Here is a 15,483-nt window from a genome sequence, read left to right as displayed (position 1 = left end):
CTGTGTCACGGCTTCTGCGAAAGGTTTCACCCACACCTCATTCAAGAGCTTTGTTGGGAAAAGAATCCAGGAGAGTGACTGCCCTCTGCCAGGATGGCAGAGGACAGCGGGTCAACTGGAACAGCCGGTCACAGGCTAAACACGGGGTTTATATAGGGATTCTTAGGGGGCAGAGTTGTTCCAGGGAGATTTCCAGGATGGGGATTGGCCAGATTTCAATCCCTGAGCTCAGAATGGCTAGATCTCCTGCTCAAGGATTGGTTGGTTTTCTGCACAGGTTTAGGGTCAGATTTGGCTCTGGTTTCAGGGCCAAAGTGTGTTTCTTTCGCTGGTCCATTTTGGCCTTTTGGCTCTAATTTTAGGACCAGGGTGTGTTTCTTTCACTGATTCTGATTCCAGGGACAAAGTCTGTTTCTTTGGCACTGGTTTCAGGGTCAGGGTGCATTTCTTTGGTTCTGGTTTCAGGGCCAAAGTGTGTTTCTTTGGCTCTGTTCAGGGTGTTTCTTTAGTTGGCCCTTTTCCCTCACAACACCTGTGGTTCTCAACCTGTGGGTTATGACCCCTTTGGGGTCACATGTCAGGCACCCTGCATTTCAGGTATTAACATTATTATTCATACCTAGCAAAATTATAGTTATGAAGTAACACAGAAATAACTTTATGGTTGGGGCTCTCTAAAACATGAGGAACTGTATAAAAGGGTCACAGCATTAGGAAGGTTGAGAACCAGAACTCTAAAACTTTGCCAAAGTATGACTCTGATCACAAGATTTGTAAGACTATTATATACATTTTCTGTACCTCAAGATTTGTAAGTTTATTGGGTATGGTTAAAAATCTTTAAAATCTGTAATAAAAAGTTAAAGTTAACAGCATGAGGGTTAGTGTATGAAAATCTATACGTGGGGAATCTGATGGGAGATGTCATTCTATAAATATGTTTCTCCTATTGGCCAACGTGCTTTATTCATTAACCAATAAGAGAAACATATTTACTGAATGACATCTACCATCAGGAATCTTAATTTACTACAGTGTAATGTATGTGTAACTTCAATTCAACTCTTGTTTTTAAAAGTGATAGATATTTTTTGAATAACAGAGGGCCTCCAAGATATTTTGGATTGGGATGGATTTTTGTGTGGTGAATTTTGTTCTGAGAAAAAGAATAACAGATGAGGGAAAAATAAAAAACAAATAAGGTTTATATTTTTTAATTGGGAAACAACACTGAAAATGCTATGATGATTTTAAATGTAATATTTTTATTCCTCAATCAAGACAACATAAATGAGGTTTGTTTACTGTGTTCACTCTTTGATCTTTTAAAAAATATGGCTAGATAACAGGTCTTCTGGATTTCTGCTTCATCTCAGAATGATGTCATGGGTTAAACGAAGTGTTTGTCCTTGAATGTTCTCAAAATTCACCGAGTCTGCAAGCATCCATGATTTGATATATGTGAAGATTCTTCTAGTATTGTGACAATTCTAATTTTCACTTTAAATAGAGAGCTATGGCCAAATACATTCCTGAGCTAATAGAATGCATCAGTTCAGGACCCAGAAGAGTAAGCATGAAAAATCCCTTTTAAAGGGTCAAGACAGAAATGCTGCCAAGAGAAGAACCACATAAGAAATCTTCAAAAAGAAAGCTGTGTTCAAAAAAAAAAAAAAAAAAATCAGCCCAGGTTCAGGGCTACTTACCTCTGGCCAGGTTTTGATGCCAACCCGACAACCCTATCTAACATCCCTAGTTGGAGTTTCTGATTAAAAATATGACTTTAAAAAAGACCAGCAGAGGTTTGATGTCATGAGATAAGATCTGAACAGGACTTTGGTCAGATTAATATGTCAAAGACTTGTATTATTCTAGATAAAGAATAATAGAGGCTTGAGAAGTAGGGTGAACTAGGATGGAGAGGGATAAAAGAAGAATTAAAAATATGGAGGAGGAGAAGAGAAGCTAAGGGAGTTAGGGCTACAGCTATGAGTATCAAAAACAGATAATTCTATCTTATGACGTGACAAGACAATGGTCAAAGCAGTTCATCAAGAGCATATGGAATCTCTCTCCTTACTTAAGATCTATGCGGGCTAATAGAAACTGACTTGAAAAATGTACATCTGGCCTGTTTGTCTTTGCTAACTTTGTTAAGCTTTAAGCTATTCAGATAAACTGAGTCATACAAGAAACTAGAATTCTATGATGATGTGCTATAAAAGGATCAGCATTAAGATTCACTATGGGCTACATTTATGATTTGAAGTTGTATTTTAGTACTAAATGAGCTTCAATTCAAGAATTATACTTTTTAAGGCTAAAATTAGAGCATGCAGTTTAATAGTCACCTTATAAATGATCAAAGTCTTTAACATGCTCAGAACTCTGTTGGTAGTCATGCTAAGAACAAATGTAATCCACTGACAGTAATAACTTTCACTTAATCTTTTGTGTATGTTTCTAAGGTTAAACCTAAAAGAAGTACCTAAAAACAAGTACAGTTTATTTAAAGTTAGATGTACTTGTTTGGGCAATGGTGGCATACATCCTTTAATCCCAGTACTTGGGAGGTGGATTTCTGTGAGTTAAAGGTTAGTCTGATCTACAAAGCTAGTTCTAGGACAGCCAAGGCTACACAGAGAAACCATGTCTCAAAAAACAAAAATAATATGGAAGACTTCACCCTTCCTGGGGAGTAGAAAGGGGATGGGAAAGGGGGATCAGTGGGGGGGGGGCATGGGAGGGTGGGAGGGAGAGGGAACTGGGATTGACATGTAAAATGAGATTGTTTCTAATTTAAATAAAAAAAAGTCAGATATACTTAATAGATAACCTTCCAAAACTCTTAGAGATCTGCTGGATATGGCATTTTAAGTGAAAGAAAGAAAGAAAGGAAAGAAGGAAGGAAGGAAGGAAGGAAGGAAGGAAGGAAGAAAGGCCAAGTCCTAGATGCAGCCCTCAGATCTTCTCCAAAGATGACTCCATCTGCATTGTGGTAATGCTAACCATTAGGCAAAACTGCCCCATGCTTCGACAGCCTCCTAGACTCTGCTAAGACTATGGACAAGCAGGACACTGGAGAATTTACTGCCCCTCCTTGCCTTGCCAAGGTAGACCAGTCTCTCAATTTCCTCACTCACAGGAGAGTCTCTCATCTTTTGGGTCTGGCAGCTGAAGTCTTATGCTGCCCTATGTGGCAAAGAGTTAATGCTGCCCTGTGTGACTGATGAAGACCACAGCCTCTCTGCCTCCATGGATATTAATGACATTTCTGAGGAGGAGCCTATAGTGATAATCTATGTAGCTGGGAAGTCTCTGTCATTTTATTGATATAGAGGCCATTTGGTTTAGACTTACTGCTGAAATTTATCCCCAGATCTCTCATAGTGTTGATGGCTAACTGTAGTTTTATCAGTTTAGCAGCAGCTGCCTAATTAATGTATTTCATGCATGAAAATCATTCCTTGCTTTTTCTATTAATTCTTCTGGTGAGAAAGGCAAACAAACAAACAAACAAACAAACAAAAAACCAAAAAACAAACAACAGCAACAACAACAACAAAAACAGGTTTCAATGTAACTTTTTACTATTCTTCTATTTAAAAAAACATGCTTTGGGTCTGAGCTCCCCACTAGATAGCCTTGCTCTCTAGGCCCTAGCCACCCCTCTACCATGGCTCTAGTGACCAGACAGCAGCATTCTTCCTGTCCCTAGGGCTAGGTGAGTGTCTGAGCTCCCAACAGGATAGCTCCAATAATACCACTCTTGGGCATATACCCAAATGATACCCAATCACACCACAAGGATATTTGTTCAACTGTGTTCATAGTAGCATTATTTGTAAGAGCTACAACCTGGAAACAACCTAGGTGCTTCCCAACCAAATAATGAATAAAGAAAATGCGGTACATTTACACAATGGAGTATTACTCAGTGGTTAAAAACAAAAACAAAAACAATGACATCTTGAAATTTGCAGGTACATGGGTGGAACTAGAAAAAAGCAACCTTAGTGAAGTATCACAGACCTAGAAGGACAAACATAATATGTATTCACTCATAAGTAGATATTAGATATAAAGCAATGATAACCAGGCTACAGTCCACAACCCCAGAGAAGTTAGATAAAAATGTGGACCCTAAGAGGGACATACATGGAGGGCCCCAGGACAGAAAAATATTTAAGAGCTCCTGGGTTAACTGGGAGGGGGTAAAATGAAGGGGATAGGAATATGAGGGATTAAGAAGACTCAGTTGGGGCAGGGGCAGAGGGGGAGAGCAATGAAAGAGATATCTTGACAGAGGGAGCCATTATGGGGTTAGAGAGAAACATGATGCTAGAGAAAGTCTCAGGAATCCACAAGGATGGCTCCAACTAAGATTAGCAATAATGGAGAGGGTGTCCAAACAGATTGGATTAGTGATGACTCTAGTAATCATAATAGAACCTACAGTAACTGATGGAAGCAGATGCAGTGAACCACAGCCAAACACTGGACTGAGCTTCTGGAGTTCAGTTGAAGAGAGAGAGGAAGGATCATGTCAACCAGAGAGGTCAAGAGCACAATGGAGAAAACCACAGGGACAGCTGGCCTAAGCAAGTGGGAGCTCATGGACTGTGAACTGACAGATGGAGAACTTGCATGGGACTGAAGTAGATCCTCTGAATGTAGGTAACAGTTATGTGGCTTGATCTGTTGGGGGCTTCCTGGAAGTGGCACCAGGACCTATCCTAGGTGCATGAAATGGCTTTTTGGGCCCCTTTGCTATGGTGGGATACCTTGCCCAGCCTTGATACAGGGGGAGGGGCTTGGCCCTGCCTCAACTTAGTATGCCAGACTTTGTTGACTCCCCAAGGAAGGCCTTACCCCCCAAGGAGTGTATGGCAGTGGGAAGGGGGTAGGTGGGGAGCAGGAGAAGGGGAGAGAGGGGGGGACTGGGGTTGGTATATAAAATAAAAAATAATTTTTTAATATTAAAAAAAGAATTGCTGGGCAGTGGTGGCACACACCTTTAATCCCAGTACTCAGGAGACAGAGGCAGGTGGATCTCTATGAGTTTGAGACCAGCCTGGTCTACAGAACATGTTCCAGGCTCTAAAGCTGAAGAGAAACTCTGTCTCAAAAAGAAAAACAAACAAACAAACAAAGAATTTGTTTTGTTGTGTTGGGGTTGACAGAGAGCCCAAATTTGAGCTTGGGTTTTGCACATAAACTTGGGCATAATATTTGGGGGCCCGTCTGGGATCCCCCAACCCACCAGGATCCCCAACCCATGAAGCGTTTGACTGGTGAGTGTCTGTCTTTCTTGTTTGGTTTCACTTTGACTATGACTTGCACTGTACTTTGGCCAGGCCCACTTCTGAAGTGCTCACAAAGGTCTAAATGGACACACAGGAGGACCACAGGTGGGGGAACTGGGAGATGTCCCAGGATGCTTCTGTTTTGGGACTGGATCCTTCCAGTTTCTCTGAATAGATAAGGTGGGTTGCAACTGCTGATTAGCAAAAATACATCTTTTTTATTTCAGGTTTTCTTCTAGTGGCCTGTTTTGTTTGCTTTTGGACTGTTTGTTTTGTGCCTGAACTCAGGACTGACATCATGGGACAGAAGCCAAGTACTCCCACTACCTTGATTCTTGGCCATTTTCAGGAGTTCCATTGGTGTCCTTAGAGCAAGTCTGTCCATGTCTGTTAGTTTGTCTTTAGTTTTGTTTAGTTGCTTGTTACTCCATGTTTCATATTTTTTTTTTAAAGATAGCTCTTTTACAAAAACTGACAAGCTGGCTCTGCTATGAGAGCACTGCACCTGCAGTTCCTTTAAACAAACTACCACTGCTGCCCAGGCTGCAACCTAAACTAATTCAATTACAATGTGTGGTTACAGAATGCAGAACTTGAACTTGTGGGCAGCTTCCTCTGGTGCCTGTGAGAATTAGAGCCAACGTAACAAGACAGGGTTTCTCTGTGTATCCTTGACTGTCCTATAATTATCTTTGTGGACCAGGCTGACTTTAAACTTACAGAGATTCACTTGCTTCTGCCTTTCAAGTGCTGGTATTAAAGGTGTGCAATACCTTATTTGAGCAACAAGCTCAATATTTTACATTTCCTTTGGTTGTTTTTCTAAGTATAAACTAAAAGGTACTTCTTATTGTGCTAAAAATATCTCTGTCTGACACACACACACACACACACACACACATCCCTCTTAACAAAGGAAAAAAATGTGTGAATTCTTTTAACTCAAAATCATTTTTTTGTTGTTCTGAAGGTTTTACTGTGATTCATAGGCATAGGCCTGCTGTTTTATTTTCTACAATATAAATCTCTATATAAATTACAAAGTGGTAATGCTAATATGTCTAAAATCTTTATCTCTTTTTGTAAACATTAAATTCATGTAAGCTTCATGGAGTCAAGACTTGGATCTACCTGTCAAAGGTAAAATGGACTCCAGATAAGCATGCCTGTCAATCAACAACATAAGCTTCCCCACCTACTGCTTATTCTTGACGGCAAAGTTCTAAATGTAAGACTTTCTTTAAATTCCTTAAATCCCCTAAACTTTAATTTCTGCCTGCAGCAGATTTTCTCTGTCCCAGCAGATTTCCACTTGGCTGACAGACACCATCCACAAAACAGCTGTGGGCTACAAACTGCTCCAAACAGCCATGAGCCCAGGACTTTCTGAAAGCTGATATAAACTAGTCCAGCCAATGTGATTGCTCCCTGTCTCTTCATTTGGGTCAGTGAACCATATGTCTCTGATGAATGCCCCCACTGCCTGAATGCCCACCAAACCTTGGCCTTTGACCAGCATTCCAGACTTTATGGACCCTGACAACAATATCCTAATTTCAGCTGAGAAGCAGTTCCAGAAGAGAGTATATTGCCCCTTATCCTTGACAAAAGACTGGGATGTTAGGTCTAAAGAAAACTGGGACCCCACTGGAAGGGACCACAGCTCATCATTCTTAGCACCTGCATTGCTGCCAAGGTACACCACATCTGTATCTGGATAAATCATTCCTATGTCAGGTGTGTTACAGGGGATGATGACATGGCTGCAGGAAAATGGACCATCACCAAGGCCTGAGAAGATGAGCTTAAGATAGGATTGATATGGGATGTAAACACATAATGCTGTTTTGTCTGACTGTGCTCCTTCTTGTTCTTTCACGGGACATATGCCTAACTTCCTCTTTAATAGCAAATACAAACTTGTCATAAGTGTCTCACAGCTTCTGGTCACTACTTCAACAAGTAGACATTCCTTCCTTCACCTCTCGGTTAAAGCTATTTGGTTTTCATGTGGTGATGGATTCTATCCTTGCTTGCTATTTGGATAAGCATCAAGCCCCCAAAATGTTGTATCTTCTTACCCTATTTACTTGGATGTTTTTATATAATGGTCCATCATGGAGACAGCAATTGTATTCACAAATCTTTCCAGCTCCTTGGGACAGAGAGAAACATTCAGTTCCTCTCTTTATTGCCCTTATAGTAAGTTTAGGGCCTGGAACAACTTGAGCCAATCCTGGGGCAACAGGTATAGCAGAGGCTAATGTCAATTACAAAAGCGTAAAACATTAAATATTCCAGGATTTATTTGCATTAGCAAAGTCCATTGCAAAATTATAACAGGTTCACTCAATAGCTGAGGTAGTCTTGCAACATTGTAAGGGCACTTGATCTGCTTTATGCAGAATGAGATTACTGTATGACCTTGGGGAAACTTGCTGCTTCTTTGTAAACCACTCAGGAATTATCAGGGATAATTTCGCTGAAATTAGGAAACACCTCACAGAGAGGTAAAAGGCCCTATGAGGAGGAAGTAAATGGTTCTCATTTTCTTTCTTGGGTTCTTCCTGGCTAATAACTGCTGTCAGTTGCAGGGCTCTTAGTTCTCTTGTTCCTGCTGATTACATTTGGCTCCGGCGTCATTAACGCTTTAAATATATATATATATATTCCTGATTAGTACCTACTAAGCTGATGGTAATTAAGTTCCAATATGAACAGGTACCCACCACAGAGTCAAGGATTTGAATCAAGGTATATTAGGAAGTGTGGCACTATTGTAGATGTGGTCTTATTAGAGGAAGTGTGTCATTGTGTGGTTGGTCTTTCAGATCTATTATGCTCAAGCTATGCCCAATGACACATTTCACTTCCTGTTGCCTGCAGGTCAAGATGTAGAACTCTCAGCTCCTTCTCCTGTGGATCCAGATGTAGAATTATCAGCTACTTCTTCCTGTGCACCACCATGCTCCCTGCCATGACAATAATAGACTAAACATATGAAACTCTAAGCAAGCCCAGATTAAATGCTTTCCTTTATAAGAGTTGCCTTGGCCATGGTGTCTCTTCACAGCAATAGCACAGTGACTAACACAATAAATTAGGAGTTAACCTACAGAACCCCTGGATCCCAAATAGTTGTGCCAAAGCCTACATTCTCTAACATTACCTTAGATCACTGCTTTGGGTATGGGGTCATTCAGAGACTTACCAGTCTGACCATTAATAAATTTTAACAAAGTAAAGGCTTTTATTCAGACACTGGCAGATGGATTCCAGCATGCAGGGCCTAGGCACCTCAGTCAGGTTTATAAAGCCACAGAATATAAAGTTACAATTTGTTCTCATGAAAGCTGAAGGTTCTCTCCTACAAAACAAGTTTGCCTACAGAATCAGAAACAGCAGTAAAATGTTAACCTCTCACTGTCCTGTCTTAGGGTTTCTATTTCTGTGAAGAGCCACGATGACCATGACAACTCTTATAAAGGAAAACAATTAGGGTGGTTTACAGTTTCAGAGGTTTAGTCCATTATCATCATGGTGGGCCATGGCAACATACAGACAGACATGATGCTGGAGAAGTAGCTGAATGTCCTATACCTTGTAAGCAACAGGAAGTCGAATGAGACATTGGGAGGTATCCTAAGCATAGGAAACCTCAAAGCCTGCTCCTACAGTGACATACTTCCTCCGAAAGGCCACACCTCCTAAAACTACCACTGTCTATGAGATTATGGGGGCCAATTACATTCAAACTACCACAGTCAGGAAACAGAGATGAATGCTGGTGCTCACAATTCTCCTCCTACTCTTCGTTCAGTCTGTGACCCTAGCCCATGTTTGGGAGTGGATTTTCTCTCCTCAGTCTCCTCAGTCTGTGTAAGTACCCTCACGGGCATAGCCAAAGGCATGTCTTCTGTGTGATTCTAAATCCTGTATATTGATAGTGACCATGAACCAGCATGGTTACTTCACTTAGCATCATAGCCTCAGCTTCACCCATGTTTTAACATGCTTAAGGATTTCCCTCCTTTTCCAGGCTGAGTGATGTCAACTGTGCAGACAGACCAATTTGTTTATCTATAATTTTCTTGGGGAACTCTGAGTTTTTCCTACCTTGTGCCCCATGCTGCTATAAATGTGGCTGTAGACCTAAGTCTTAGTGCTCGTACTTTCAGTTTGTGGGGGATATATAGTGAAAGGGGATATCTCTGGAAGCCATGCTGATTCTATGCTCCTTTTTCCTCCAGCAGCACACAACTTTTCCATGCCCTCATCAAGAGACTTGATGCTGTGTTTTTAAGTTGCCCATCTTATGGGTGTGAGAATCCCATGCCTCTTGTGGTGCCACCTGAAGTTGTTTTATACCTTGCCTTGGTGGCTATAATGTGACAGGAGCAATGTCACTCTCCCTAGTTGTAAGTCCCTGCCCCCCCCAGGCTTCCATTCTCACTGGAACTGCCCAGCTGCCCTGACAGCCTGCTAGAAGGAGTCACCACCCCAGCCACCAACTGGTCAGCTGCCAGATGTGTGTCGGAGTCCATAGGAGATCTGCCAGCCCAGATGAGTGCTAGGTAAATAAAGCAGAATTCAGCCAGCATCAGCCAGGCCAGGCCCAGGGCAGAATTATTCAGGTGACTCAGAGTCATGGAGGAGAGGAAATCATTGTGTTTTTTAAGTGAGTGTCTTGTTATGAAACGATTTCAGTTCATCTCAGTCCCCACAGACAGAGCAGCAGGTAAAACACTTGCTTACCAGTACTTCTCTCTGTTCCTTTATTGTTGTTGAGAATTTTTTTTAGTACTGCACCATTTATGCTCTCTCCTGTGGACAGGCATGGTTGTCACCAACACAGGAGGAGTTCCTTTGTGAGCAGCTTCCAGTGTCTTGAGTCACTGATTTCATTTAACTTCACGATAAATTAACAAAGACCTCAAAACAGCGGTGTCACTTCAAACTGCCTCCAGCATCACTAGATCTTGTCATACTGGGCCTTATAATGGAGCTGAGACAGACCTGGGATTCCTTGTGCAGCCGCTGAGGCTGGCCTCAGATTCCTGATCTTCCTGCTTCAGCCTCCTGAGCATGGGGAAGGCAGGAGTGTGCTGCCATGCAGTTACATGCTTTTTGTGGGGCCTATGATTTATTCACTTGTGTAAACAGCTAGGAGGAGATTGCTAGCTTATTCGAGGTGGTTGTACCATCCTTCCTGCCATTGTAGGATGAAGAGCCCAGTCCCAGGACATTCTCATCCATAGCAGGTAGGAGCAGGCGTTGCCACTTATGTGTCTAGATCTGTAATGAACTGAGACAATCAATTCTCCTGTCTCAGGTTCTTCTCTGTCCTCACTGGGAGAAGAAATTGGGCTGATCAAGGAGGGAAAAGGGGGCTTTTTGCCACAAAATTGTAATAACTTGAACAAGAAAGTAAAAATCACCTCCCCTTTAAAAACCCACACACATTCTTGAGGTGCTAATTGGTTGGCATGTGTGGGAGTTGACAAGTTATAAAATGGGACTAATCAAGAGAGCCATCAAACACAGAGAGTTAAGAGAAAACCCATCAAAACTTGAGGGTGTTCCAATTAGATTGGCTACTCTATTCCCTTTTCTCTTTTCCTCTACATTGCAAGGGAAATCTGAAAAGTGGGGGAAACCTCCTGTGATTTCTGTTTGTCCCCAACCACTACCAAGTCTGGACTTGTTTTTATTTAGTTTGTTCATTTATATTATTAACTAATTATTTAATTAATGTTTGAGATAGGCTCTTGATGTAGAGTCCTGGCTGGACTTGGACTCAGAGAGATCCACTTGCCTCTGCCTCCTGAGTATTGGAACTGACAGGGGTGTCACTACATACATGAACCTGGTTTTTGTTTTTTGTTGTTTGCTTTTTGCTTTTCGGTTGTGTGGTTTTTTTTTGTTTGTTTGTTTGTTTGTTTGTTTGTTTTCTGCTGACTTTCAGACTGATTGAATGAAAACCCCAATCTCTTTCCAGAATTGTTCAGTTCATCACTGTGGACTCATGAACAGACTGCTGTGCTTTGCGGTTCTTTTTAAAAGCTATATTTATTTTATGTGTTTGGGTGCTTTGTTCGAATGTATACATTAGCACCATGTGTGGGCCTAGTGCTTGATGGGGTCATAAGAAAAGCATCAGGTCCCCTGGAATGGGGTTATAGAGATTTTGAGTTGCTGTGTGGTGTTGGGAACTGAGCCTGGATCCTTTGGGAGAGCAGGTAATACCCTTAACCACTGACCAGCTCTTGAGCCCAGAGGCTCTGGTGTGGGCTCCAGATGCTGGGTTTGTTTTTTTGTGCTTCTTTTTCTGTGTTGCCATGGCAGCTATGGGGTGGGGGGAGGTAAGGACTGCCCAAAGGCCACATCTAGGTTTGCTCCTTGCTGGAACCTGTTCAGTCGTCATATCAGTGGCTGTCAGAGCAGCCCAGCATCTGACTCCTTGCTCTGGGGGCTTTTGGGCCCCTCACTACCCATCAGCATTTCTCAGTGGTTCTAATTTGATACTTGTTGATGTAAATAGAATTCTCACCTCAGAAAGAATAAGTTAACTTTAATCAAATATGAATGAGTAGATCCTAGGAACACAGAATCAGGTGGTGGCTACTATTAAACAACAGCACTGAGAGAATTCAGACACATTCAGGGACTAAGGGAAATGGAGTCCTGATTGCTACTCAAGCTTTAGTGGACTACATACCCTCTTCTGGTCTCTATAGACACCTACACACACACACACACACACACACACACACACACACACACACACACACACTTAAAACACAGCTGGGTGATGGTGACATTCACCTATAAGCCCAGCACTGGGGAGGCTGAGGCAGGCGATCTCTGTGAGTTCAAGGCCAGACTGGTCTACAGAGTGAGTTCCATGAAAACCAGGGCTACATAGAGAAACCCTGTCTCAAAAATCCCCACAGAGGAGGAGAAGGAGGAGGAGGGGGACAGGGAAGGAAGAGGAGAAGGGGAGGAGGAGGGGAAAGGAGGGGAAGGAGGAGGAGGAGGAGGAAGAAGGCTGAGAGTATGCCATGGAGAGCAAGCCAGCAAGCAGCACTCTACTTCAGTTCCTACCTCCAGGTTCCTGCCTTGAGTTCTTGCCCTGACTTCCTTTGATGATGGTCTGTGATATGGAAGTGTTTACTGTCATGGTGTTTTACCACATCAATGGAAAAATCTGTCTAATACAACCAGGCTGGCCTTGAACTCATAGAGATCCACCTGCCTCCTCTTCCTAGTGGAGGGAATAAAGGCATGCACACCCACACTGTGCCTCACAATATGCTTTTAGCACACAATGCTATCTACAACTTTAAGATCTAGCCATATTGATCTACAGATTTGATCCAGTTTAAACTGTATGTACTTTTGTATGTATTGACTATTACACCATGCTTTAATTACCCATTCTGATGTAGAAAAATGAAGATTCTTCCAACTTGTTCACACTCATGATCATTGGTAGCTATTTGTCCTCCTTGTGTGAAATATGAATGTATGGGGATGTTAAAACTGTCCTTTCAGATTGTGTCCTGGGCGTCCTGACCAATTATTTTACAGTCTTAACAAGATATATTTCATGAAATGTAACTTTGCCCTAAAAGTCTGTAACCATTAGTTACCACTCCCCACTCCCTAACCTGCTCCCACCATCCCTCCTGCCTCTGTGCTTTGGCTCATGCTGGACATTTCACACTCACCAGATCATATAGTAACCATCCCTTCTCAGATTGTTTTCTTTCACAGAGCATACTGTATTCAGGAATCATCCACGTTGCAGCATGCATCAGAATTTCCATTATACTTTTTTACAGTGATGCTTGGTGATGCATGCTCATAATGCCAGCACTTGAGAAGCTGAGGCAGGAGGATTGTGAGTTCAGTGCCATCTCAGGCAACATAACAAGACCCTGTATCGAATGACAATTAAAAAAACATATTAACCATTATTTTTTTTAACTTTTTAAATATCTCACTTACTTAAATGTGTATCAATATGAATTGTGTTTCATTTTGGATTGTGCTAAAAGATTCAAACCTGACTACTCTAAGGAATTTTGTTAGAATGTGAATTACTGGAGTTTATTCATATTCACATTCATATTTATTGTATGCAGTTCAGGATCCATCTCCACAGTTACGTCACCAAAGAAGCTCTGAAGCCACTGTCATATAAATGTGCAGTACTCTGGCTTAGCAGGGCAAAGTGGCCTGAACTGAGCTGAGTGCATTCATACTCTTTACTGATTCCATCTAGTGCAGACTCATGTTCCAAGACAGAAAGCCTGATACACTATGGGTGTAGGAATGGATTTGTTTTTTTTTTTTTTTTTTAGTTGAATTAAAGAATTTAAAGTCAGGAAGAGTTTGAAAGTCAAGCAAGACCAAAGCTTATTCCAAGAAGATACTTTCTTTTTTGGAGTTTAAAAGAGAAATCCCAGGAAGGCAAGCTGTAACGCTTAGCATTTGTCCAGAGGATGATGATGGAGGAGAGAAGGAGAAAAGCCACAGCATTTGAGTTAAGCCAGCATGGAAGCCAACCCCTCTGCAGTTGACACTGGAGGGGGCTCCAGAGGCACAGTGAGAAAGTCCAAAGACCCCCAAAGCATACTTGGGACCTGAGCTGGCATCTGAAAGAAATTTAGGTAGACAAACCAAGCCTAACTTCATGGTGGCTGAAGGGACTGTCCTAAGGGCAGGAATTCTGGGAAGGAGAAATGCATTTTGGCATTAAAAGGATAATCATTTCTCCCACCTCTTTAGCATGGCTTAAGGCAAACCAACAACCTTAGGAGTGGTCCATTGGCCAGGTGATGGAGCTGGATTAATGTGTGTATGGTTTGGGTAGCTTGTAATATTAGATCCCCATCCAGGCCAGAGATTTCATCTACTTAACCAGAAGGAACAACTTTTCTCTCACTAGCCCTTTACTTTTACCATGTCAAGGCCAACGTGCTGACAGCAGAAAGATGCCATTGGGAATAGAGATGTAAAAATAGCACTACACCGTTGTTTTTTAAACTAAATAAATAAGGACACACATCTGTCTCAGATATTTTCAGTAAAGGCTTGCAGACATGTACAACAAAAAGCTCTCCAAACTGGCAGGGCCACTTTACTCTTCTGTTAGCATGTGAGATTATTCTCTGTCCCTGATCTTTGCCTAGAGTTGATGTTTTTCTATGTTTCCTGGCAAGGATGAGAACAAGAGCTCTTCTGGGCAGGAGCCATTTGGATCCCCCTATTCCCCCCTTGTAGAAACTGTTTACACAGCCATTGTCTTTTTTTTTTTTTTTTTTTTTTTAAGCTCCCTGCTATTGGGATTCAGAGAGAAGGGCTCTGAAAATATGGCACTTTTTGGCATGATGAAAGTTGCCAAAGTTCTGTTGACTCAGAAATGTAACTCTTGCCTCAAAGGGGAATTAGAGATGTTTTATTCGGGAGCTAAATATGAGTGCTGTCACCAGATCACAGATTTAGGTCACCCCAAATTCCACATTCCAACATGAAATCATTAAACCAAGACACTTTTAAAATATATTGGCAGAGACATTAGGTAGCTGGTTACAGCAAAGTGGCGAGACCTCTACTATAGGTCTTGGATGCTAAAGCCTCTGGTTGTTGCAAACTACGATTTTGTTAAGCTCATACTTCCCTAGAAGTTTCTGTCTGTTAGTCACAGGTGGTTAAGTCTGACACAGAGGTGGGCAAACCAATGGCTTTAGCCAAGATAAGTAATAATTAGTTGCACTACCAGCAACATTTTAACCTCTCCACAATCACTGAAGTTTTATTCAGTTCATGGGCCTTGCAGAAGGCTTCAGTGTGAAAACAAGGCTTCTTCCTGGAAGCTTCAGTTCACAAAACAAAGGAAGGGCTTTAACTCAGCTGTGCTCAGAGTCAAGATCTTGTCACCTTCATTCCTATAAGTCCTGGATGCCAGCTGCAGCCCTGCATGGGAGAGAAAGAGAGACCAAGACAGAGACACAGAGAGAGACAGAGTAAGACACACACACACACACACACACACACACACACACACACACACACACAGTGTGAGAGAGAGACAGAGGGGGGAGGGAGAGAGACAGACAGATAACACACACACAAGGACAGAGAGAGATAGAGACAGACATACAGATACAGA

Source organism: Phodopus roborovskii, unplaced genomic scaffold, assembly GCF_943737965.1.
Source record: "Phodopus roborovskii unplaced genomic scaffold, PHOROB, whole genome shotgun sequence".
NCBI classification, from domain to species: domain Eukaryota; kingdom Metazoa; phylum Chordata; class Mammalia; order Rodentia; family Cricetidae; genus Phodopus; species Phodopus roborovskii.
Note: the sequence above shows the minus strand (reverse complement) of the source record.